Raw genomic sequence first — 26,706 nt, 5'->3', positions numbered from 1 at the left:
TGACATTGTTTTTTTCTCTCTTCCATCCAGCTTCCGAAGGACGTGTCTGCCGAAGACTCGCAATCTGCTTCCTCGACATAACCTCACTTTTAAATTTATTTGGTTCAGCACTGGTCTCACTGGGATTAATAGTTTCGGTGCACCGCGGTTTCTCTACAACAGCTATACGACGCGAGGTCGTTAGCTATATTAAACGCTCGTTGAGCGCCACCGATGGTCACGCCTAACGTCGTCTCACCCTTCTTGCGATCTTTATCTCGCCAGGCACGTTCGTTGACCGCGCTTAAAGCGTGCAGAAATCCTCTTAGAGAGCACAGATAAAAATAGAGCACAGAGTATAGCTTACCAAAACTCTCACTGAGTGCCTTACAATACACGCATGACGCGCACAAGCACGGATAACAAAAATAGAAGCACCGTATAATCTAGCACGCAGAAAAAGAGTTTTACTGTAGTTGGCTACACTAAGACGCTGCTGATGATAATAATATCTGGGGTCTTACGTGCCATAACCACGACTTCATTATGAGGCACGCCATTGTGGAGGGCTCCGGAAGTATTGTTATCTTAGTAAACAAGGCATCCAGGTCAGCACAGTGAATTCTTGCTTCATTACCACCCCCCCCCACCTACCCCTTGAATAGCTTCATGCCGACGGTTTCCCATATGCGCAAAGCCGCGAAAGCTTTCTTGTGCTTTTTTAAGGTCCACCACACTTCACGAGTGCTTGTGAAAGAATAGCGTGAGACCATGCTGTGTTGTCTCAAGCTGACTATGTCTCCGTCTCGACGATAGTCTTTCTTGGAGACTTCCAACGCAAAAATTTTGGTCTGCTGCCTGCCTGCCTGCCTGCCTGCCTGCCTGCCTGCCTGCCTGCCTGCCTGCCTGCCTGCCTGCCTGTCTGTCTGTCTGTCTGTCTGTCTGTCTGTCTGTCTGTCTGTAATTCTGTCTGTTTGTCCGCCCTTAACGGTACTCTAAATGGCACCAAAGTGACCAAATGACCCTCCAAATGGCCGACCCCATCTGAAGCACCCACCAATATTGCTCATATTCATCGTTCATACTTGTGCGATTGTCAAATAAAAAGCAATTGTTACGCATATCTGAAGCACCATAACAACACGTCAATATTCTATATGTGTTTCTCTTACTAGAAAAGGCATCTATAAGTATTTCTAAGGACCGAAGCGTTTATTTATTTATTTATTTATTTATTTTATTTATTTATTTGCTACCATAGCAGGTGGGCACTTTGCACAGATGTTATGATTGCTCGTAATAGTAAAAAAAAACTGTAACACAGAACATAAAAGCAACATCAACCTGGCACTTTGTACATTAGCAATATTTACACTACATAATAAACAAAATACAAGTGCATACAAACATGGAAAGTTTAACAATAAGGCCGCTTACATGGCTGTTATCACGTTGCGCTGACCATGCAATGCTTGCACGAAAAGGCAAGTATTTCCAACGCTTTGCTAAGGCGACACGGTGGTAACTTCTAGCCGTCACCTTGCGTTCTACACCCTATCACCTCCGAGACGGGCACGCAGGGCGCGCGCGCTTCGTTTTCCAAGATAACTGCCAAATGGCGTTCATGTCTCACGTGTGACGCGACTTGATGCGCTTGTTCGCCTCCGCTGCACGCCCGAGGCACTCTAACGCAGCGCCTCCAGAATACTATTCACCGATTTTCGTGCTCAGAACATCAAATGTTTTGTTCACTCTCTCCCGACGCAAGACTATCGTCTTTCGACGACATTTGCAGTGTAACATGTAGATACAGGGCTATTTTTTTACACTTCTTCGTTTTTCTCTTTCTCAATGCTTTCTATTATTCCCTCTTTCCCACACCCCAATATAGGAGAGCCAACTGATCCGAGCTTGGTTAACATCCCTGCCTTCCCTCTCTCTTTCTCTCTGTCTCTCTCTGATTACGAAAAAAATAAAAGTGATGACCAATTGCGTTTTCACTTTAATGTAATCGTCAAAAGCATCGCGAGATATGTGAGAGCGTAAGCAGTTTCTGCGCTCGACGACTGAACAAACCCGAGTAATTCGAGTCACCCCGTGTATGCATTAGAAAGCCATTGTTCTCCAGACGGCGAAAAGAGATATTGAATATAAAAGTGCGAGAGGAGCAAGAACAGCCGATTACAAAAAAGACGAAGAAAAAAGCGGCAGCAGAGCACTCGGGGGCCTTAAACGTAACGATTTCCGTTAAAGACCGAGAATAAGCTGAAGAAGCGGCTTCTAAAGTGCGCGCGGATGTTTGTATCTCATTATGACTTTTTTTTTTTCCTGACCGCTGTACTTCCGCGGTGTCGTCTATGGGGGGCAGAATATCTTGACACTCACCGCTGGCGGGTGCCTTTCCGTGGTTTATCTTTGGCTATCTGCTGCTTCCAGCATTACGAATGTTTTTTTCTTTCTTTCTTTCCTTCTTTCTTTTTCCCTCTTTCTCCGTTCCTTTTATTTTTCTTTCTTTTTTTCTATGTTTTGCGGCCAGCTTTTGATAAACGAATATTCTCAAGAGACATCCGCGACTGCGAATGAGTAATTCAACAGAAGTCTTCCGAAAGGTTCGCCTGTCTTCACAAAAGCTGTGAGAAGTTTGGCACTCGTGAGTTGCAAGACGATTCGTTAGCTCTCAGCCACTGCTTTTTAAAATTTATACGCGTCTTTAAGTGGCCTTTCCGGCACTTCTTGCTAGCCTCCTTCGCGCGTACTATATGCACATTTCGAAAAACGAGTGCCCTTGTTACATCCGATCTCGCAGAGTGTTTTCATTCGAAGCCTGTTCCACTCCAACTCCGCTGCGATTGTCAATGAGTCGACGTGTTATGGCAGACATTTGGTACTAAGCCGATTTTGTGTATCTTCACTCTCACTGTCTCTCTGCGTGGGCTTGTTTGTTTACTTTATTTTCGTTTTCGAAACGCCACATGTGTATGTGTGCGTGTGTGTGTGTGTGTGTGTGTGTGTGTGTGTGTGTGTGTGTGTGTGTGTGTGTGTGTGTGTGTGTGTGTGTGTGTGTGTGTGTGTGTGTGTGTGTGTGTGTGTGTTTACTATCGTGTCCGACTCGTGGCAGGTGCGACGAACAGGCTAGCGGCAGAGGGGTTGGAAAATACCGACCCCCAAGCTTCCTTCTTTCTCTTCCCACTTTAATTTCGCATCTCCGCAAGGGTTTTCTCTTTGATTGTTTCATAAAAATACTATAACATGATCTTTACTTAGATACTCTGCTTAACAACATTATGATCCTTATTGCCCCGCCGCAGTGGTCTAGTCGCTAAGGTACTTGGCTGCTGACCCGCAGGTCGCGGGTGCAAATCCCGGCTGCGGCGGCTGCATTTCCGATGGAGGCGGAAATGTCGTAAGCCCGTGTGCTCAGATTTGGGTGCACGTTAAGGAACCCCTGGTGGTCAAAATTTCCTGAGCCCTCCACTACGGCGTCTCTCATAATCATATGGTGGTTTTGGGGCGTTAAACCCCACAAATCAATCAACATGATCCTTATTAGGATATTTAGACTTGGCATGGGTCTAGGACGAATCAACAGAAAAATCACAGCATGTCCACGGAGTGAATGATGATGAGTGGGGCGAAGCTTCGGAGGGATTTATTGGTAAACCGTGAATCGTCCGTCCATCCGTCCATTCGCATGTATGTATGTATGTATGTATGTATGTATGTATGTATGTATGTATGTATGTATGTATGTATGTATGTATGTATGTATGTATGTATGTATGTATGTATGTATGTATGTATGTATGTATGTATGTATGTATGTATGTATGTATGTATGTATGTATGTATGTATGTATGTATGTATGTATGTATGTATGTATGTATGTATGTATGTCCTTCTGTCCATCCATCTAGTGAACTCTCGCAAGTACCGCCATCTCGCATATTTTCATCCTATATTCATCATATACAAGTACCACCATGTAGCGGACATTCCAAGAACTAAATGAGAGGTGGCTACCTACAACTACATACACCGAGGATGCGCGACCCACTGCCTAAAACTTGGACCATCTCTCCGAAGAGAACCCTGATCGGATGCGAAGCAGCAGCGTTGCGCAGGAGTGGCGTCACGGGTTGAACGGCGCTAACGTGGGTGCTGTCATGAGCGCTGGTAGATTCGCTTAAAGCGATGGCTGTCGTAGGTCTTGTCGTTTGTTCAGAGTGAACACAGGCGCTGTACCGGAGCTGGCGCGCGTTTAGTCTTGACTACCACGGCCTTGTGATTGATGAAGTGCACGCTGAGAGGTTCCTTGCAGACATTCGACGTCGAAATTGGCAAAGACCACATCTATGCACGTTCCCCTTATCATGGTGGAAAGTTCTCGTTCTGCCGACACGCACTTCAGCAAGTGCACGTCACGCATGCTGTTTTGCAAAGGACGAGCCGCCGTCGCAATGGCAAAGCCCCCCCCCCCCCCCCCCGTCGACCTCTTCTTTATTCAGAATGCTCTCGTCGTTCCTTAATGATGATAGTGACTTTCTTCGTCATTTACATAATATTTAACATCCTCCGTACCCCCGCATTAACACAAGCTGATGAAGAACCCTAACACACCCAAGTTCGAAGCACACGCTGCTCAAGAGTACTTGTATAAGTCCAAATCAGTCCATGTGGGCAAATCCGTGATATCCCACCACGTCTGCTTTTAAAGCGGTGCTTCCGTTGCTTGTTCTACACTCGTGTTTCTGAACGCGTTGGCCTTGATGAATCTGCTTTGTTGCTGAGCAAGTTTTCTTGGTATGAAAATTCGCAGATAAGACTGTTCCACGAATATCTCGTAAAGCTGTACTTGAGGAGCCTTTTACTTTTCTTTCTGTTGGTTGCTACATTTACCATGTAACCCTTCTGCTTCCGGCTTCATAGGGTCCCTCTCATTCTCCGCTGTTGCACTTTGTTAGCATTTGTCAACTTTGCGGATATAAGGTGTGCCATGCACACTCTCTTCAATATTGACTTCTGTAGCTTTCTCAAAGAACCCAAGCTTTCAGCAATGCAAGGGACTGCCCTTTGTGTCGTCGTGGCCTTTTGTTTCTTTCTTCTGCTTATTCTTGCTTTGAGAATAGGCCTTGATTTTTCTCCATCGGGCACTTGTACGCAGGGCAATGAGGGCTTTACAATGTCTAAGTCTGTCAGCCTTGGCTTGGACGCATCCTCAACATCTAGTAGGTGGCCCTTTGGGTCTACAAAGTCTTCCCCCTTTTCAATCATGAAAATGCCTTCCAGCCCGAACACCGGAGTTGCTCTAGGTGTCTTGACAATAGCTTCTTGAGTATTGCATGCTAACGACAGTTCTACAGGCGGGGGTCAGATCCTTGTCAGTAGCGGTTGTTCTGTGCAGGCTCCTTCGACGATCGTTAGTTCAGTCAAGGTCCTGATTGATTGGCTTCCACCACGCTCAAGAATCTGTCCCGAGGCTGACTCGACTGGCATCTGTGCTACAAGATTGTTGTCCAATATGCCTTGGCTGGATGGTGGTGACGCAGACGCAGAGAGCGCCTTTATTTCTGCTTCCATTTTAATCTGTAGCCTTGTTATCTCAAAATGAGCCTGCCGTGTCTTTAATGCGTCGGCAACTTTATATTCGGTTCTGACTTTCGCTAGAATAATCTGGCGCTCATAAACTTACGCCTCCTCGATCTCAGCTTCCCAATTATTGATGTCAACCGCATCCTCTACTTCCTTGTAGATTCTTTTGAGTTCATCATACTGCTCAATCAAAACTCATTGAATACGTCCTAACTCACAGATTGGTGGGTCATCCAATTGCCGAAGACGTTCGACGTCTGCGATGACCTGCGTAACAGCCTTGCGTGTTTGACTCCGCCTTTTGTAGAGGGCCTCCATGATCCGGTCCAGTGTCGGAAACGTGAGAAGTAACTGGCCGGCCGTGTCATGAGGCGAAGTCGGAGTGAACATGGCATCCATCGCAGAAGGTTCCCACAACGAATACCCGTCACCTGTCGGGATCTCGTTCTTCATGATCTTGTGCATATTGGGCCATCGTCATGAAGGGCGAGTCAGTGCTGAGCCGTAGAAGACGGGAGGGCTCCCGTCTCGCGAGCCTCAGATGGTGCCTGATCTCAGGGGCTGCGCTGTCAAGATGTATATCATTGACCTACGGACTGCCTTCACTTGGGAACATCGTGCCATCGTCATGAAGGGCGAGTCAGGATGGAGCCGAAGTAGACGTGAGGGCTCTCGTCTCGCGAACCTCCAGACGATGCCTGTACTCACGCCAGGCCATGGGTGCTCCTAGTGGTCTCAGTTGCAACCAGATTCGTTCTCCTAGGTCCCATTGGTGATTAGGCCTCGCACATCAACTTTACCCACGGCGGCTTCGCGAACGTCCTCGAGGCTACGACTGCGGTCGAAATTGGTGAAGACCACTCCATCTCACCTCCGAAGGTCCTTCCTCCCGGGTTTCACGACACCAAAATGTTGAGGAAAGGACGAGCCGCTGTCCCCATGGCGGAGCCCTTCCGTCGACCTCTTCTTTATTTCGAGTCCTCCCTTAATGATGATAGCGACGTTCTTCGTCATTTACAGAATAGTTAACACATGCAATCGACGAGCCATTCTCCTCCTCCTCCGCTGATGTCAACGATGCAGTCTCCCGCGGCTATGAGGCGCGCGTCGACACGCCTCGCTGTAATCAGTCAGCGTCTCCTCCAGACAGCATGAACCTATTCCTTGGGCATGTTGAAAGTGAAGTACAGCGCGAGGATCGTGACGTCGCCGACGTGCACGGCAACACATTCGGCAGGAGCGTCTTCGAAAGCTTCCGGATCATTCTTCCAGGTCACCTCCGGATCGACCAGCGGAGCCTGGCGCTTGCGGGCGGGCGTTTTGGCGGAGAGCGCCCGGCGCTTTCGAGACGTTGCCGACGATGGCGACGTTGAGGATTTGCCGGCGTTGGCCTTCCGCTGCCGGCGCTTCCACGCGGCTTCCTTGACTCGCGTCCTGTCGGTGTTGCCGACGCGTTGAAGACGCTTGCGCTCAGCTACCTTGGCTCTCCTCTCCTTGGTGTTACCCATGCGCCGTCTCCATTCTCGAACGCGATCGGCGTGCTTGACTCGCATGGTTGGTCTTACACTGCTAACGGTTCCGTTCGGCTTTCCTGGCTCGCGCCTAGTAGGTGTTGCAGGCGCAACTTCACAATAACTCCAGAGAGAATAAAAAATGGCAGCCGGTCCACGGAGTAAATGATGGAGATTGGGGTGAAGCATCCGTCCGTCCATTCGTTCTTGCTTCCGTCCGTCCATGCGTCCATCTGTGTGACCGTCCATGCGTCCATCCGCCCGTCCGTGCGTGCGTCTGTTCGTGCGTCCACACGTGCATCTGTGTGTCTGTCCATGTGTTCGTCCATGCATTCGCCCCTGCGTCCGTCCATGCAGCCATTCATGCGTCCGTCCATGCGCCTGTCTGTGTGTCCGTTCATCCATCTAGTCAACACTCCAAGTACCACCATCTCGCATCTTTTGATCGTATATTCCACATTAGGGAGCCTACATGAACGGCCGTTTTTAGGGTGGAGACATCTTAATAAGTGCCTTCAAGAAACTCAGCCAAAACCAGCGGGCAACGGGGCACGCTGTTGCCAGCTTCCACCAAATTCAGCATAGTTTTCTGTGCGCCCCCATTTTGGAGCCAGCCGCCGCTCCCTCCAGCTACGCGAAGTACGGCGCAACAAAAAGGACAAACAGCTAGAATTTAATTCAGCTGGACTATTCAGCATTATTGTAGGGAGGCGACCGAGCATGTATACCTACGTACGGCGTCGGTGCCCAGCCCTTGTAACAATACACAACACCTGGGCTTTTGACAGCGGCGGTTCTCAGGGTCGTGTAAGCGACCCAGTTCTCAAAGTGAGCGCACGAAGAAATTCGCAGCCCACACACAAACACTTGCGGCATAATACTGAGGTTACGCTGACATGAACGCAAGCGTGGCAACAGCTCAGACTTGCGAGCGCGTCTCCGTACGAACGCGCGGACGCGTCCCGTTTGTGGGCTTCCCACTCGCAATGCGTGGACGCAGCAACGACAACTTCGGTTATCTACTCATTCGCGAACACCGCGAAACACATATACGTGTGCCGCAGGAAAAAACAGTGAACGAAATACGCAGTACTCACAGAGCAAATACGAGACGCACTGGTGGGCTCCTAGCCGTCTCGCTTCACTTGAGCCAGCCATAGTTGTCGTCGGCCAGGGCTCGTTGGGAAGCGGAACATTCGCACCCCCTTTCTGTTGTGGTTAGTGCAGAGCGGTACGCAGCATCCAGGCATTCTAAGGCTTCACCGGCAGCGTTTAACACGCTACCGCAACGTTCGACGCCGTATTATTGAGAACTAAACGCAACCGGGCGTAGATGCAGTGCGGGCACCAAGATGGGGCGACAGCGCGGCGTTGCTGTCTGGAAACATTGTGTTTTGGCGGGCGGCGGTGCGTTGGCGGCATGTAGTGGGTCAAAGGCTGACATCACCCTAAAAACGGCCGTTCATGTAGGCTCCCTAGGGGGAGCGAGCTTTGACCAGCAGACGCTGCCAGTGTCAGCGTTGTGAGAGAGTGGGTAGCGTAAGAGAGGAGAGATAGGGAGGGGACACGCATGCACAGGAGGCGTAGTCACGCCGCACACAGAATCGAGCTCGACCATCAGAAGCTTCGCATCAATACTCTGTTTCAGAAGCTCCTTTCAGCACGGTCCCCTCCAGAAGTTCCCTCAAGCACTGTTTCAGAAGTTCCCTTCAGCTTTGGCTGAGTGGTTCCAGGCACTACAGCCAATTAGAAGGGCGCTTAGCCCCTCCACATGTATTTATTTGTACCATGTCATCTCCTCAACGTATTCATAGCGTCCTCGTAACAAATCATAGTTTTTATGACCAGTTTATCTACTTAAAAATGCAGTGAAGCTATTAAACAAGCAAACACACCATGAACTTGAAGACGCGTCAATTTGTTGCTCTACTGAAGATCCGTAGAATTTCATGCCGGTGGATTATTTCACTTTGTGTCTTTTACTTTCCGACACTGTTCGTGGCTCTCGTATGTCTGTTTCTCTCTCGACGCCTTCCTTTGCGTCCCCCGCTGCAACGCTCCTTTTCTCTCTTTTAGATGCGGAGCATCTTATACTCGCGCCTTGTAGTGCGCCGTCCGCACCGCTTCTCAAACATTCGACAGCTGACGCGCGCGCATGCGCCGTCGCGCCGTCGCCCACTCTTCCACCATCTGTGCATCCCTTCCTCCTCTACACACCGCGCGCGCTTCACTCCTCCACCATCTGTGCACCCTTCCTCCTCTACACACCGCGTTCGACATCTACAATTCTCCTGATTCTCCAGTGGACGCGCATGTGGCGTCGCGCTTCGAGAACAGGAGACCGCCAGGAGGCGCCAAGCTGTGAAGACATGTTCACACTGCGCTCCGCTTTCCCGAAGCTTTTCTAAGAGCAATTTCGCGCAAACTCAACTAACAATCTTATAGTCTGCTTTGTGAAGTTCTCCTGATTCCACGGATACCCAAAGCTTGGGCCAGGATCAACTTTACGAGAAGAAACCATCGCAGGCAGATTGGATGACCTTGTTGAGACGCTCACCTTAACGACCACGGCCGGCGTCGCGCGTCCCGGAAGGTACTTCGACGTGCGGAACACGACGGTGTTGTGTGTTTGTGGGAGCACGGACTAGCAGATAGCGAACTTTGGACACTTGCTTTGCTGCCACGGGACAGAGATCGAAGGTGAGCGATGTTTACCTCACTTTCTTGACCTGTTTTGTGACACGACAAAATGCCGGCGGGAAAGCTCTGTCAGCCTAAGCGCTCCGACTAACTTGGCAGGAGCGGCGGTCACTTTTCCTTTGTTCTGCCAAGCATGGCTGGCCGGGGCTGATCGCCTTTTCTCGCCATATGGAAGTTGACGAAGCTTATCCCGGCCCTTCTCGGGCACCGGAATCACTCACCGCTGACACGGACGCGAGTGGCGTCTCGTCTCGGCAGGCAAAGGATGACGAACCAGCGTCTGTTGACGCGACTCTCGGAAACGAGACTGGCGACGCGACTTGTTCGGAACGCCATGGATGGACTGAGGATGCCTGGCATACCGTTTTATCGCGCAGGCAAAAGAAAAACCAGTTAAAAAAGCAGCGATCACAGATGGAGAAGGCTGTGAAAGCGAACGAGAAATTTGAAAGCGATCCGCCCGCCGAAAAACAAAAACATGAAGCCACGCAGGGTTTCAGACGGAGAAAGCGACGCGGCCCACCTCCACTACCGAAAGAGGACATCAAGATTATTCTGAGGCCGCATAAGGGTCTCTGGGTAAAAAACATATTGGGACTGGAACTCTCCAGGGCTGTGATAGGTGCCTGCCAACGAAGTTTCAATGGCAATGACTTTCTGTTGCGGGTTCACCCAGGATCGAACATTGTAATCCTATCTACGCCAAGCATGGAGGTAGCGAGTAGGCTGCGAGGTATCAGTCAACTAAAGATCAGGGGACAAATCCACGCTTTCAATGCATACGTGGCCGACCCCGAAGGCGTCTTGCGGGGAATTGTACATGGAATACCGGCCGGGACTTCGCAAGATGAACTCATGGAGAACCTACGTGTTCGGACTCAAGGGGTGAATATTGAGAGAGCAAGAATGTTGGGCTCGTCTAAAACGGCGATTATCACATTCACGGGCAATGTGCTACCGAGGAGCGTATACATAATGGGTGCCGAGTTAATATGCTACCCATACAAGCCAACAGTACAGGTGTGCAAGATATGCCTCCAAACCGGACATCGTACGGACGTCTGTCCAACTCCAAATGTCAATGTATGCCTCAAGTGCGGGGCAGGGGAACCAATGCAAGGACACGACTGCATCCCCAAGTGTGTCATCTGTGACGGTGAACACCCCACAGGAGATAGTCTGTGCAAGAAAAAACTTAAGAACGTCGCTCCTCCCAAGAAATTGAGGACAGATCAGCCAAAAGACTGGGTTAGCCAACCTGAATATACCGGCGATGCCAAGTCGTCAGAAGAATTCCCTCCACTAAGGATGAACATGCCTCGATGGTTCAGCTCGGACCGGATGGAACAGCGCCAGTCAAGGTCACGTTCACGATCCCGATCAAGATCCCAGTCAAGGTCGCGATCGAGATCTCGTTCAAGGAGGGACAGACGTCACACTAACACGGCACCACCGGCCCCTGGGAAACCCAGCTTAAAGAACCAACGAAAGCATCGCGGACCTCCGGCCGAGATGGGTTCCTGCGAGGAATCACAAGACGCCCTAGCCGCCGGCCGGACAAACATAAATCAGGTGAGCTTTGCGGGGTCAGTGTCTTCCAATGCTCCTGTAACAGAAAGTCCACAATACAAGAAAATATTGAAAGAAAATAAGAGATTGACTCAAGAGGTCAAACAGCTAAAAAAACAAATGGCCGAAGAGCGAAATAACTTACAGGCAGCAATATCTTCATTAGAGAGACGGCTAGAGGCTAAACTACGACCACAAAACCCGACAGGAATAGCTGGAGGATGTAGTCAGAAAACGACATATCAACCGTCAATAAAACCCACCCTTTCGGGGGGCAGCGCGGCGTCGGCTGAAGTTGAGGAAGGTATGGCGTACGCAGGTACAACCACCCCTACCCCAAGCACGACAGTAAAAAACCACGACCAAATAACGCAGCAAATACAGGCACAGTTAGACAAAAACAGGGAAGGTATAGCTAACGTTAATAAACTGCTAGTCGATTTCATGAATGAGATAAAATCTTTCGTCTGCGAGGAATTAAAAACTCAAAGGCAGTACGTGAATGACGCTGTTAGCAGCTTGCAAAGGGCGATAAACAAGCGCTCTCGCTCGACCTCCGCTAGAAATAGCAAACAATCTAAGGGGAATCGCGACGACGCGGAAGCACCCATGCATCATGGCCAAAAATAACCTGAGAAGTGTGGAACGACTAGAGATCTGGCAGTGGAATTGCCGCACTTTTCACAAACGCGCCGCAGCACTCCAGAGTTATATCAATGCGGCACCAATTAAACCCGACGTTATATGCTTGCAAGAAATTGGTGCCAAAATAGTGAAGCTTCAGGGTTATTATATTTTTCAGAACCCAAACTATCCCCGCGTAGCGACGCTGGTGAGCAAGATGATTGCGGCAACAGATGAGTACATAGGAACGCTACAGATCAATCACCAAATTATCAGTTTATTGCCCCAAAAGAGAGGCAAAGCGAAGACTATAATAGTCAACCTATACAGTCCTCCAAAAGACAAAGGCGAAGACTTCAATGAGCTCCTTGCTGAGACGGTTAAAATCGCAGGCAACAAGGACCGCCTATTGGTTTTGGGTGATTTTAACGCACCCAGCACCACATGGGGTTACCCAAAAGACTCGCCGAAGGGAACGCGTCTCGAACATGCTGCGTCCAGGCTGGGCCTGAGTTTAATAACTCTCCCAATTGCGCCCACGAGAGTGGGCAACAGCGTATGTAGAGACACGTTCCCGGACCTCACTTTCACCTTCAACCTCAAAGACGCATCCTGGACAAACCTGGAGGAAAATCTAGGAAGCGACCATTACATTATAAGCGTCTCCATATCGACACCCAAAATGCGTAGATTGATAGGCGACGTGGCGATCACAGATTGGACTGAGTTTAGGAAACGAGATCCTCCACCAGACTCTGTACCGAACTCAATAGAGGCATGGTCGGAGTACATAAAGTCGGTACACGCCATCACTACGAAGAAAATAGCCAGAACCGTAGAGACGCCAGCAGTAGACAGCCGTCTGCTACACCTATGGGAGAGCAGGCGCAGCCTACTAAAGCGTTGGAAACGTCAACGCCTGAATAGGACACTACTGCGTAGGATCGCTGCTCTTGCAGAGGAAGCAAACGACTATGCCAGCAAATTGGCTACCGAGGGATGGGTCAAGTTCTGCAGTTCGCTTCAGAACACACTGAGCACCGCGAAAACTTGGTCCATCCTAAGAAATATTCTTGATCCAGACAAGTCCAAATCCACGACAAGCAGAACACTGCAGAAAATCGCAGAAACATTTCCGGGCACGGACGACGATCTCGTGAAAGCCCTTAAGGAGAGATATATTGGCGATAGTCCACCAAGTAACTCGGCTAATCACATGAGTTACAGTGGAGCTAGAAATGAGAAACTAGACGAGCCGATAACAAAGGAGGAGGTCTTTGCGGCAGCTCAGGCAGCCAAGAGGAACACAGCCCCCGGTGAAGACCAAATTACGAATGCTATGATAAGAAACCTTAGCGACAAAGCCATCGAAGGCATGACAAAACAATTCAATGAACACTATTGGCTCAAAGGAAAGGTCCCTGCAGAATGGAAAACGGCCAAAATTATAACCATTCCGAAACCCGGAAAAAAGCCCTCCCTGCAGGCGCTCAGACCTATATCACTTACGTCATGTATGGGGAAGCTTTTCGAACGGGTCGTTCAGACCAGACTTCAGAATTTCATAGAGGACAGGGGGCTGTTTCCGGCCACCATGCTGGGCTTCCGCAGTGGTCTCTCAACACAGGACGCTTTCCTCCTGATACAAGAAGAGGTACTCAAGGGTGTTCCCAAAGGTGGAGAGCATTTGCTGCTTGCTCTAGACTTAAAGGGAGCTTTTGACAATATCTCTCATGAAGCTATACTCTCAGAGCTAAATATAATTGGTTGCGGGGAAAAGATATATAACTATATAAAAGATTTTCTCACCGATCGGGAGGCGACAATTGGTATCTCAAGCGTTAGGTCTTAGCCATTCCGAATGCCAAACAAGGGAACGCCTCAAGGAGCCATAATATCTCCTCTGTTGTTTAATATCGCCATGCGTCGACTCGCTCGGGCCTTGGATTGTGTACCACAGCTAGGTTATACCCTCTACGCGGACGACATTACTCTGTGGGCCACAAGGGGGTCCCTGGCCAGCAAAGAGCAGACTCTGCAAGAGGCGGCACTGGCTGTCGAAAACTTTGCCAGAACCAGTGGTCTCAGCTGCGCACCCGAAAAATCGGAGGTGATCAGAATACACAGCAAACGCTACAAAAGTAACGGAAGAATAGAAATTGAAATCGAAAAGCAGAAAATTAAAGAAGTCACCGTCGCCCGGATTCTGGGTTTCTGGGTTCAAAGCAACGGTAGGGCAAATCACACTATCGGTCTTCTTAAATCAGCAACTAAACAAGTGGCTAGAATGATTCAGAGGATCACCTTCCACAAAAAAGGCATGAAAGAAAGTGATACTGTCCGATTAGTGCAGGCGCTCGTAATGAGCAAATTGACATACAGCTTGCCTTTCCACACGCTGAACAAGAGCGAGGAAGAGCAAGTAGATTCTATCATCAGAGGGGCTTACAAGGCAGCATTAGGCTTACCGATAAGCACTCCGACACAGAGGCTTCTCGAGATCGGCCTGCATAACACGTACGCTGAACTGAAAGCAGCAACATTGATCTCTCAGCGCAACCGCCTCAGCCAGACGAAGTCGGGAAGAGAGATACTGATGAGGGCGGGTATAACACCCCAACCCCAAAACTTGGACGAGGAGCTGGTGGACGTACCAGACCCAGTCCGACGACATATTTCGATCGCCCCTATCCCCAGGAACATGACCAAGGAGCGGCATCACGAAAGGCGAGAGGAGCGTGTAAAATGGATCAGAAAATTAGTTAGAGGCAATGAGAACGTGCTATAAGTTGACGCTTCCAGGTATAACTGGAAGCGCTGCGTCGTCACAATGGTAAGCAGTGACACGAGAAGCATGGCGTCCAGCGCATCACTGTACACTACATCGATCACCAAGGCCGAGTGTTTCGCCATCGCATTGGCGATTAAAAGTCGAGAGCGCAGCGACGGCCAGACGTACATCACCATACTCTCAGATTCGCAAGAGGCGTGCCGGCTATTCACGAAAGGCCGCCTCCCATTAAACATTTGCAAATTTTTAGGCGGCGAATTGAGCAACACTTATAGGTTGGTCTGGTGCCCTGGACATGCAGGCCTAGAGGGTAACGAGAGGGCGGACGCTCTAGCTCGAGCGCTCACGAACCGAGCGGAGCAGCAGCCTTTCTCGCTGTTGCCACCACCCAGCAACGACGGCTTTCGCGAGGAGGAGGAAAACGACCCGGCTCGGATGGCTCCGCGAGAGCTTCTTGCTCACCAGCGATACACGCGGCAGAAATATGGCGCCCCCCACAAATCTCTTAAAGGGGAAGACGCCATAGACCTCCGTAAAATTCAAACGGGAGTTTATCCAAATTTATTACGACTGCACAAAATTCATCCAACTTTGTATGGGCGCGATTGTCCGTGGTGTCGCGACTCGCCACCGACCCTTTACCATATCTCGTGGAGTTGTGCTAAACGGCCAAATGAACTTGATCGCTTACAGCGTATGTATAGAATGGAAAACTCTTGGGAGCAATGGGAGGCACTCCTCGCTAGCTCGGACCCGGAGGTGCAACTAGCACTCCTGGACCACGTCCGGCAGGCGGCGCAAGCCAGTGGAGCCTTGGACATGGGGCCCCACCCATCTAGCTCCTAAACCCCTTCTTTTTCAACCTAATAAAGTTATTTCTCTCTCTCTCTCTCTCTTCGAGAACATTCAACAGCTGACAGTGCATGCGCCGTCGTGCTGTATATATACTCAAGGTCGGCGCTCGCTCGCTCAGTTGCCGCTCGTCGGTTGGTTTGCACGGCGCGTCGACGTCCAAGGTCACGGTGAAATGAATTCCAACGAATCCACAAACACAATGATCGACGTCCCTTCGACCAGCGGCGCCCTTTCGCATACGTGTGTACGTGTTCACTCATTTAACACCCCCTCCTACAACCACGTTAACCAATTTAGCCATCGACCCAAGTAAGTCGCAATTTAACACCCCATTTCACAACCACGTTAACCAATTTAGCCATCGACCCAAGTAAGTCGCACTTTAACACCCCGTTAACCAATTATATGGTCCGCATCCTCCTCAGTGTTCCCCCGAGGGAAGCTGCGGGCAATTTTATTTTGTTTACACCGAAGGAAGATCCACTGCGCGCAGAATTGTGTGCGAAGTTGTATGTCCGATGTTAGGAGATGCAGCTTTCTTGTCTGACGATGAAGTCCTAACACTGCCTCGGTTCCCTAAGCTTAGCAAGTGCAGCTAAGCAAGCAGCATATTTTGGTAATATCGACAAAACGTACCTGCTGTTTTAGTCAGAGTGAGATGAAACAAATAGATGGCTGATTTTTCCATTTGTTTACTGCTGTCAGCGCAGTGGGCGTGTACATATATCATAAACAAGCCCAAATCGAAGCGGGCAGTCACTTCTGCATGAGCCCTGCCATGTTGATTTGTAAACACAGTTATTGGCGCTAACCGACACAACTAATTAAATGCGTAAGAAATAAAAGCGAAGAATAATAAGCATATATTGTATCGATGTGGCGCGAAACACACCAAAGAAAAGTAAATTCTAGCCAGGCCTGTTACTTCTAACTTTAAGTTTAAAGGCACTTGTATGTGGGACTACGTTTCGTGGCGCAAGCGTTTGGCTTCTTTACACACCGTAGATTTAGTAGTGCTGAACCAAAGCGGTAAAACAGAGTATAATAAACGCGTTCGAGCAATTCCCAGAAGATACTTTTTGGGAGTTCTTTCATTCATGAAATTCTTCCACTCGCAAAGATAACATTCGAACGCGCACATTTCCCAACCTCCGCTCCATGCATAAGTTCTACTCTTATCAGAACGCAGACTATTTCCCGAGCTCTGGAAGCTCCCCGACGCTATTCGATGTCAAGGCGGAGCGCGCCGCAAAATTATTCCTTCCCCTTCCCGTGATCCTGCGCCCCTTTCCGCACCAAAGAGGTGTAGATTGATGCTCTCAGCGACTGGCCTCTCAAGGTCCGCCTAGCCTTCGTTCAACGAGCCCAGGTGGTCGCCGAGATTATCATAGAGAACCCAGTCTCGAAATGCCTCTCACTTTATTGTTACGCAAGTCTCTGCAGGAGTGGAACACCACAAGCATAAGACATACGAGGCTATACCAAAAAAACCCTCGACTGGAACTTCGACCTCCATCCGGACTTCGTCGACGTGAAGCTTCACTTCTTTGACGCCTTTGGTTGGGGGTTGCCTTCATAAAAGCATATAGAACCCTCATCGGATTGACCGACAATGCGGAATGCGACGTCTGCTGCACCAAAGAAGACATCGACCATCTGATATGCCATTGCCCTCAATTTGCCTCTGAAAGAAAGAAGCTTTCGGACGCATTGCGACAATTGGACGATCGGCCACTCTCTGTGCAGATGCTACTGGAACACCGTCATCGCCTTTCGTCGGCTCAAAAAGCAGTCAAAGCTGTCTTGTGCTTTTTGAGGACTACAGGCCTCTGTGACCACCTTTAACTTTTGTGTAGTGCCACCGCTGCATACGTGCCAGCCGATTGACTGACAATCCTCTTTTTTTTTTCTCTCTCTCTTCTCTCTCTCTCTCTCATCTTTATGCCCCCTTCCTTTCCCCCAGCATAGGGTAGCAAACCGGGCATGTGCCTGGTTAACCTCCCTGCCTTCCCTCTTGTTGCTTAACCCCCCCCCCCCCCCCCCAGTCTCTTTCTCATTCATACATTCAATGTGATACCCTTCAGCGATGTTTAGGTAGATCCTGCCCGAAGAATGCTGACGACTTCAAAAAAAAGAAAAAAACACTTGAATGGCACCATTCCAAGAATTTTCTTTATCTTGTTCCTTGCTTAAGAGAAGAAATGAAAATGTTATAGAAATGTTTTGTTTGTTTATTGTGGCGCAAACAATGAATTATTTTGAACACGAAACCGAACATTGATGTATAACCAGATCCAGCACGAAGGCTTTTAAAAATGATTTTTTTAGTGGATTTATAACGACTCGTTCTAAGCACAAAATTTAGCTGATTAAGCATGTTCTTTAGCTTAGTCGAATGGGCTCTGAAGCCATAGCGGCCTCATGAAGTGCGAGGCCCAAGGGACGGCGTTTGGCTCTCCCAAGGTAGAGCACCCGGTACTCTAAATCGTTACCCACTTCTAACCACAAGTGTGTGGCTGTGTTTGTGTGAACCATCGAATGTACATATTCTCTCCACGTCATCTCATGTCCATGTAAATGAAGTATGTTTTGTCATCATTGTTATTGTATGTCTAAGAAGAAAATGTTCTGTTGAAATGTTATTGACGTCTGTGACAATAAATTTTTCCAAACAGGTACTTTATACCCGCATATGTGCAAATTTGAATCGGTGCCACAAGTGTTACTTTGCTCGAGTACATGGATAGGAGCAGCTTCGAATTATTGTAACTGTATGAGCCCTCAGCCACTTAATAAAATAAAACAAAAAAATCACAGCAAATTCACGAAGTGAATTACCACAGCATATTCACGAAGTGAAGGGAAAAGAAGAGAAAAGTGCGCCCCGTAACTGTCTGCATTAGGGTGCGCTTTGGTCCATCTGTTCGTTCTTTCTTCCGTACGTCCACGCGTCCGTCCTTCCACGCGTCCGTCCAACCGTCTATCTGCTTCTCTGTCTGTCCATCCATGCATCCGTCCATCCGTACATCCATCTAGCGAACACTCTAGGTACCGCCATCTCGCATTTTTTCACTACATATTTATCATATAGAGGTATCGCCATCTTGTGGAAACTTTATGGACTAAATGAGAGGTGGCTACCTACTACTACTACTACTACTACTACTACTACTACTACTACTACTACTACTACTACTACTACTACTACTACTACTACTACTACTACTACTACTACTACTACTACTACTACATACATCGCAGACGCACGATCCACGGCATAAGGAGCTTCGCCCCTATAAGAAATGCAGCTTCACAAGTGCTAAAACTGGGGAAGCGCGTTGCACGGTCGCGCAGCGATCAGCGTTCGTGCTTGTTCCCACTGCTCCGTTCACCACACTGACGATGGCGTTAATGTTCGAGGTGAGCACTACGGGTTTACCCAGCACGAGTATAAAATTGTTAGGAATATTCTGAATCTCGGTGTGCTACATGCCCACTGCTTTTTGATATGGTTGGTCGACTTGGTGCCTGTTACGGCCGTTCAGATTCGTGTCACCTGCATGGAGTTGCACCAGGTTGTTCCCCCTTTCGAATGTAATGACTAAAAGCTATCGTGCTTTTGCCAAGAGTGTGGGCATTTTTTGTGTGGAACGGGAGTCAGGCGCATGTTTACCAAACGTCTTTAGCAGCCTTAAGTTATTTATCATAATTAAGATTGAATAAATTGGCTAATTATATCACCTTAAGACCTGTTTATCCAGTTAAACCACGTTTTAGGCATTTCTAGCCTTGTTGTGGCCTGTATTGAGCGCTTTACTGCGAGCGTGATCACGCCCCATAAAATGCTTGGATGGATAACAAGCTAGGTGCCTAATGTGATCCGAACTTAGAGGAAAAAAAAGAGGGAAGAATCGAGCCACTAGTGTGAACCTGCCTAGATTTTCTCTCTCGCTCTTGGAAGTTGCACTGTCAACATCTTTGTTATGCCACCCAGTTCCGCTCTTCCTTCGAGCTTGGAACCAATAGTGCGAACCTACCTAGATTTTTTTCTCTCACTCTCGCAAGTTGCACTGTCACCATCTTTGTTATGCCACCCAGTTCCGCTCTTCCTTCGAGCTTGGCACCACTAGTGTAAACCTATCTAGATTTTTTCTCTCACTCTCGCAAGTTGCACTGTCACCATCTTTGTTATGCCACCCAGTTCCGCTCTTCCTTCAGGCTAGGCGCCACTGGTGCGAGTTTACCTAGACTGGCTCGCAAGTTGCACTGTCACCATTTTTTGTTATGCTGCCCAGCTCCGCTGTTACTTCGGGCTCATCACCACTAGTGAGCACCTGTCTAGACTTTCTCTCTCTCTCTCTCTCTCGCAATTTGCAGTCACCAATTTCATTACGCCGTGAAGGCTCGGCTTTTCCTTCTGGCTTGCAGCCACTGTTGCGAACCTGCCTATATTTTCTCTCTCTGTCGCTCTCTCTCACAAGTTGCACTGTCGCAATATTTGTGTACTCGGCTGCTGACACTAGCGTGTCAGCAGCCGAGTACCTTAGCCACTAAACCACCGCGGCGGGGCAAGTGTGCACTGCGATTGGGTGTCAGGTCATGTCATTATCATAATTACTTCATAGTTTAAAGCCGGTTACCCTGACCTGTATTCGACAGATAAATGCAAAGCATGCGATTCCCGGGCAACCCTGGGGCATATGTTATAAGAGTGCTCCAGTTTTAATGACGCAGTCAGCAGTACAAATGAGGAGGCAGTCTCGAACCGCAGGGCATGCTCAGAGGCGGGTCTGCTCAGCTCCGCATTAGAACAACAACTATGGGCCGTCCAGCGAGCTGAGGAAGCCGCCCGAGCCCAAAGGATCGCGGCTGATGCCTAGGCCGGGGTTCAAGCCCGCCCCGATTTATCATCACCGGACACTTAATAAATGTTGATTCTCTCTTAAAGCCGGTCACTCCCAACAAAAGGCACCCATGTTACTGCCCCTATTCCGTCAAGATCACGTAGTGGGTGCGTAGCTATAGTTCGAAAAGATTTCATGCACCGAATGTCACAAGTACGCACAAGGGACAGGCTATCGCTATCGCGTTCAACTCTTAAAGGCGAAGCTTAAAAGTCATGCCGAGGATTTCACCACGTGTGCATGTAGCACCATCTCTCGTCGGCGACAGCGGTGGCCTGCTGTAACTGAAGGGAAGATGGGCGAAAAAAATGTATCTGACCAAAAAAGCTAGTTATCGAAAACAACTCCCGGGTTTATACAGCAGATATCTACTTTAACTGTCTAGCAAAGTTACAGTGCGGCACTACGAACCATCTAGCTTCACACTGCATTTAATATTTAACAATAGCTCCATGTGTTTCTCTGGGTGGTATTCGATTATCCTGTGAAGCCACACGCTTTATAGGGCGATACTGCAATTTTGACAAAATGTAGGAATGGGTCTCTACTACATATAAGCAAGAGTCGTTTTTGTTAACTAACGCCTTTCAAGAGGTATAGTTTTTCTCATCTATTTTCCATACACTTATGCCAGGCCATCGTTTCTGCTGCCGAGAGATGGCGCAATTTCTAGCGCAATCCGCAATTCCCGAGAATGCCCATGGTGGTTTATAATACGTCACTGCAAGTCATCTATAGAAAAGACCAATCTTCTGAATTAGCCCAAATGCAGCAGTGTAGACCACAAGGCTGCTGACATCGACGAGATGGCACAATTCCTAGCGCAATCCGCAATTCCCGAGAATGTTCGCAATGCGACCGCCGCGGCTGGAGTCGAAACCACAACTTTTGGGTCAGCAGCTGAGCACGCTATACAACCGCACCGTACTTCAAGCCTATGCCTATCTATCTCTCACAACTGATGACGAAGCACAAAACTACTCACGTTCGCTTTCCTGGCGAGAACTGATGTATTCAGCGTGTCTCATGTGGCTCAGAGGTCATCCCACCAAGGTATCGATGTGACCAATGTCTTTTCATCAGGGCTCGTAGAGACAGCGCCGTGTAATGACACGCGCGACTAAAACATACCTTAAAGCGAGCCTGTTGCTGCTGAATTGAAGAATCAATTTCGATGCGGTGTTCTGTGGCAGTCGACTGCAGCTGATGAGGGGAGTCAAACTGCCTACCCTTAAATCCAGAAGCCGTTGGAGCTGCCCAACTTGCATGGCACCTAATGAACAATTTGTTAAGTTGTTACGTTAAGCAATCTGGAGTAATTCGGGACGCACCACGCTGATGGTACGAAAAGATCAGCATCTGGTAGACGCCGGAGACGAGCAATTTCTTGCGAGACCTCAACCGCGTTGCACACAAGAGGCAGAGCTGCCTGCTATCAACACTGGCGAGCAGTGCACGGCTTTTCTAACAAGACAAAATCGAAGTCCTGGGCTCGTGTTCGACGGAGGCTCGAGCGACTTCACACATCACACCAATCGTGTCCGCGCCAACCGCCCGACGCAAATGAACCGGACGGACGAAGAAAATTGGTAAATGCCACCTCCTTTGACGAAGTGGCTTCACAAATGTCTGTTATTTGTCCTTACTGACAACTCTCACGCTCTCAGTGCAGAAATACCAGCACGGTTGTCGATAGCTACATCGACGTCTGCATCACTGCGCCGATGTGACCTCCTACTTTATCTGAACAAATAAAATACAAATCGGAGAACAGAAAGGAAGACTCTAAAAGACAAAAAAAGACCTTTTGCCGACGCTGAATGTTACAAATGATGACAGGTTTAGGGCATGGATACGCTTCTCATCTTTCACGCTCATTTACGTCTTGTCACCGTTCGTTCAGCTAGCGATTACTTGTTTACTTTTCTTTAGGAACACCTTTCAACTTTGTTATGTTCCCTCACGCCAGTCATCACCTTGATGATATCGCTCGTATCAATCGTGTGGTTGAACGTTCAGCTGTGCAATGCTGCTGCAACAACTTCTACGAGGCTCAAGACTGCGTTGGATACTTCGCTTGGCTTTCTTGTGCAGTAAATTCGCAGTATCGCGTTTTTTTTTGCCATGCTTGTCGGTTCATTGCACGTGACACCGCAGACGCAGTTTGTGAACGTATCGCCACTTCACGAAGGTGGCTTTGCTGACAAAAAAGTTTGCTTGATTTGTGGGGTTTAACGTCCCAAAACCACCATATGATTATGAGAGACGCCGTAGTGGAAGGTTCCGGAAATTTCGACCACCTGGGATCTTTAACGTGCACCCAAATCTGAGCACACGGGCCTACAACATTTCCGCCTCCACCGGAAAAGCAGCAGCCGCAGCCGGGAATCGAGCCCGTGACCTGCGGGTCAACAGCCGAGTACCTTAGCCACTAGACCACCGCGGCGGGGCCTGACAAAAAAAAGTTACACTTAAACTTCTTTAATCTGACAAAGACGTGGCAGGAGCGCTTCTGTGAATAAAGAACGAGAGGACCATCATGTCCCGTTTTGATAACAATGATGTGACATAGCAAGCGTCACATTCCCACATGCTAGTGCTCCATCACGGTGGTTTATAAATGTCATCGCAAGTCATCTATAGGAAAGGCCAATCTTCTGATTTACGCCAAATGCAATAGTGTAGACCACAAAGCTGCTGACATCGACGACACATAAAGAGCCTCTACGTACAGCTGAACATCCCATCTGAGCGCAGGCCCCGAAGCCAGATTAACAGAGCGGGCAATCTTGCCGGCGGACTCCGAAGAGGCCCGAGAAATCTGCGCTGGGACACTACGAATTCTGTCTGTGGACTTGGAGCTAAGTGGATTAGGGCCACCTTGACAGCGCGCGACGGTTCTTATGTATGCGGACCTCTGCTCTCCGGCCTTTCGCCTAAAGCCCCACTCCTTCCATTTGTCCCAGTGCAAACTCAAGGTGGAGATTGAAGATGGTGTAGATGTGGAAGCTTGTGCGCGTATAATGACCGATCGCGGATGACCAGCATGAACTTATCAGGTTGCCCAATTGCGTTTTGCGCCTTCTTCCCCGACTCCGAACGAGTGTCATCGAAAAGGGGGTAATGCACGTGTCCGTGCATGTAGATTTATACGCAGGTGAAAGAACTCCATATGGTTGAAATTTCCGCAGCTTTCCACTATACGGTGTCTCTCACAATCATATCGCCGTTTTTGGGGCGTTACACACCATCAATGATTTAATCACGTGTAGCGAGCATGCCATTTCCTGTTGCGCAATGATTAAGGTGTTGGCGAGCGGTGAGACCACAACTACATATAGAGTGAACTCCCTCCACCCCTCCACCCCCAGGCTACGGGCCCGTTTTACACCCACATGGTGTACAATAAACTGAAGATTGAGACCTCATCATTTCCTTTAAAGTACTTTTCTGCAGTATAAGTACATCTTTAATGCACTTACCGAACAGGCGTATGTGCTCCTCCGCGTGCTGAAGAGCATAATCCTGTAAATAACCCCAAAGGCTCCGCAAACAAGTGGATCGCGATGTTTTACCGAGCAGCCTACATCGGCTGATCGGCTAGTCTTCTTTGCAATCGCAGCACAAGCTTTTTGTGTGCGTTGAGGTTGGAAAAACAATGAAGGTCGACGTTAAAACCTCTTACTATTTAGTTAAACTGAGTTGGTGTATGTAAGGCATGAGAGAATTTTTTTTTGCAAGCGATTACTTGACTGCACCATTCCAACAACACAAGATGTACAAGCGAAACAACCTGCTGCTGAAAGCTATAGTAACATTTATGTGTGCGGGACTTCTTGAGAGTGGACTATAAAGCGTCCACAAGAATGGTGTTCTTAGTAATCTTAAAAGTGAGTAGAACAGTAGCTAAGCTGAAATGTCTGGGAATAAGGAGAGAAAGGTCGGGGCAGAGACACTTTTGCGCGCTATAATGTTTAGAAATATGTGTTGTTTCTACGTTCCAACCCAACCACCTATCTACCTGACTATAATGGACAGTGTCCGCGGAAGAGCAGTACAGGTGCATTTGACACGTTCCTACCAGGCCCCGAGATGCAGAGCTGGATAACGCATGCCTAAGTCGAACGCTCAGTTGCTCTCAGAGTAATCTGAAAAGTGTCAGATGGAAGTTTTGTCCCATCTTCCAGGTCTTAGGTGAGATTGGCTCTTAGTGTTTCGAATGAAGTGGCATAACGCTGTTCTGTGCGTTATATTTCGATCAGCCTAATGCAAACTGCAGCACCCGAGAGCACTCGAAAGTGACCAGTCGGATTATGGGCAACTAGAACCACTGAGCCTTTATGCGGTAGCCTTCCTATAAGCTCGCAGTGATTTTCGACGAGCTCGGTGTATTTAATGATCGTAATCTTCCAATGTCCAGCAACCGCGAAGCAGGACCCGGCTATCACTGTATAATCGTGCCATGAAAGACTGCGTTCCAGGATGCGGGCATCGTGAACAAATTGGATTAGATTAAAGAGGACGACGACACGCGTGCCTAGAGCGTGGTTCAGGTGCGGCACAGCGCTCATTCAAGAAGTGCTTGGGAAAATCTGGCCGTCCTCGACATTGCCAGCGCTTATACGTGGCGATGCATTCGCTGCCACAGAACTTGTTCTTCGTGCAGCTATTTGTGTCATTGAACGGTGCGTGCAGGAGATTAACCAATGGCTCTTGCTAAACGTGTCTTTTTTTGTTTCCTGTATATGACAATTCCACCAATCGGTCAAAGTACTTAAAAAATTCCGTCCTGGAAACTATGCCGCATGTACAATAAGTGAAACTTTCCTCTTCCTCATCCACACACACATTTACTCAATAATAATAATAATAATAATAATAATAATAATAATAATAATAATAATAATAATAATAATAATTGACACATTCTCCCAAAACGAGCATATGATTATGAGAGACGCCGTAGTGAAGGCCTGAGGAAATTTTTACGATCTGGTGTTCTTTGACGTGCACTGACATCACACAGTACATGTGCCTCTATCATTTCGCCTCTATCAAAATGCGACCACGTCGGCCGGGATCGAATCCACGACCTTTGGGTCGGCAGCTGAGAGGCCGCTGTTCCACCAAGGGAGACACCATTCATTCAGGGTCACACCACGCAAGCAGAGTGTGGTAGCTCCAAGTTGACCAAATTGAGTTTACTTCATTATCACTAAGAAACAGCCGACAGCTCTTGTGTCGTGCACTTTCATGTGTTTTTGTTCTTTTTGTTTGTGCTCTGATCGTGTTGAGACTTTAGCTCAGACCACACGTCAGGACGCTGTTGACTCAAAACAGTGGAGCGAATCCACCAATAGTGCAGTCTTAGTAAGCAGCCATCATTCAAATGTGAAACGACTTTGCCTCCGAAGCACTCACTAACACACTCGCGCGTGTTTCGGTTCACCGACATACAGCGGAAACTTCTCGGGCAGGAATTACAGATATTCTTTCATTTTCTCCGTAATGCTTCAGTTTCAACAGTTCTGTCACGTTTCACAGTATTAGATAAATAGACACATGTACGTTCTTTTTTATCCGCTCCAGAACAATCATGCACGCTGCGGTCGAAAAGACGACTCACGAGTTACTGTTGAAACAAACCACCACAGGTCAAGGAAGAGCAATACTTGAAACGCAGATACTTCAGTTACGGGTCTAGCCATTATCACTTGGTTCAAAGCGTGTTTGTCCCGTCTGCGTTTCTGGTGATAAAATCTCAAGTCACAGTCATTGCATTGAGGCATCACGAAGACGCCAAAGTCTATTCAAACTGCTTAATGCAAATGTCAGACCGAGCACACACATGTATACTTCGCCAGTTGATATAACTGCAGTGAAGCGTTATCGTTATCTCTGTTCTGGCCAAGCACTCGTGTGCGCTTGTCTGTGACGTCACTGGTGAAAAGTGACGAGAAACGGCTGCCTAACAAACACGGGGGCTTTGTGGGTGCGCAGTGACGTCAAAGTGGCGCCTTTCGCGCGCCTCATTCCGCTCTGTTGAAAGTGGATAGGACATCGTGCACAGAAGTGTCATTCGCTTTCTATTCCTAGTTGCCATTGCTGCACTCGCCCTGCGTTTGGTCCACACGACGGCGCCCCGACCGAGGCAGCGATCCCACCACCGACGCCGTCTAACTT

Source organism: Rhipicephalus microplus, chromosome 2, assembly GCF_043290135.1.
Source record: "Rhipicephalus microplus isolate Deutch F79 chromosome 2, USDA_Rmic, whole genome shotgun sequence".
Classification (NCBI taxonomy): Eukaryota; Metazoa; Arthropoda; class Arachnida; order Ixodida; family Ixodidae; genus Rhipicephalus; species Rhipicephalus microplus.
Note: the sequence above shows the minus strand (reverse complement) of the source record.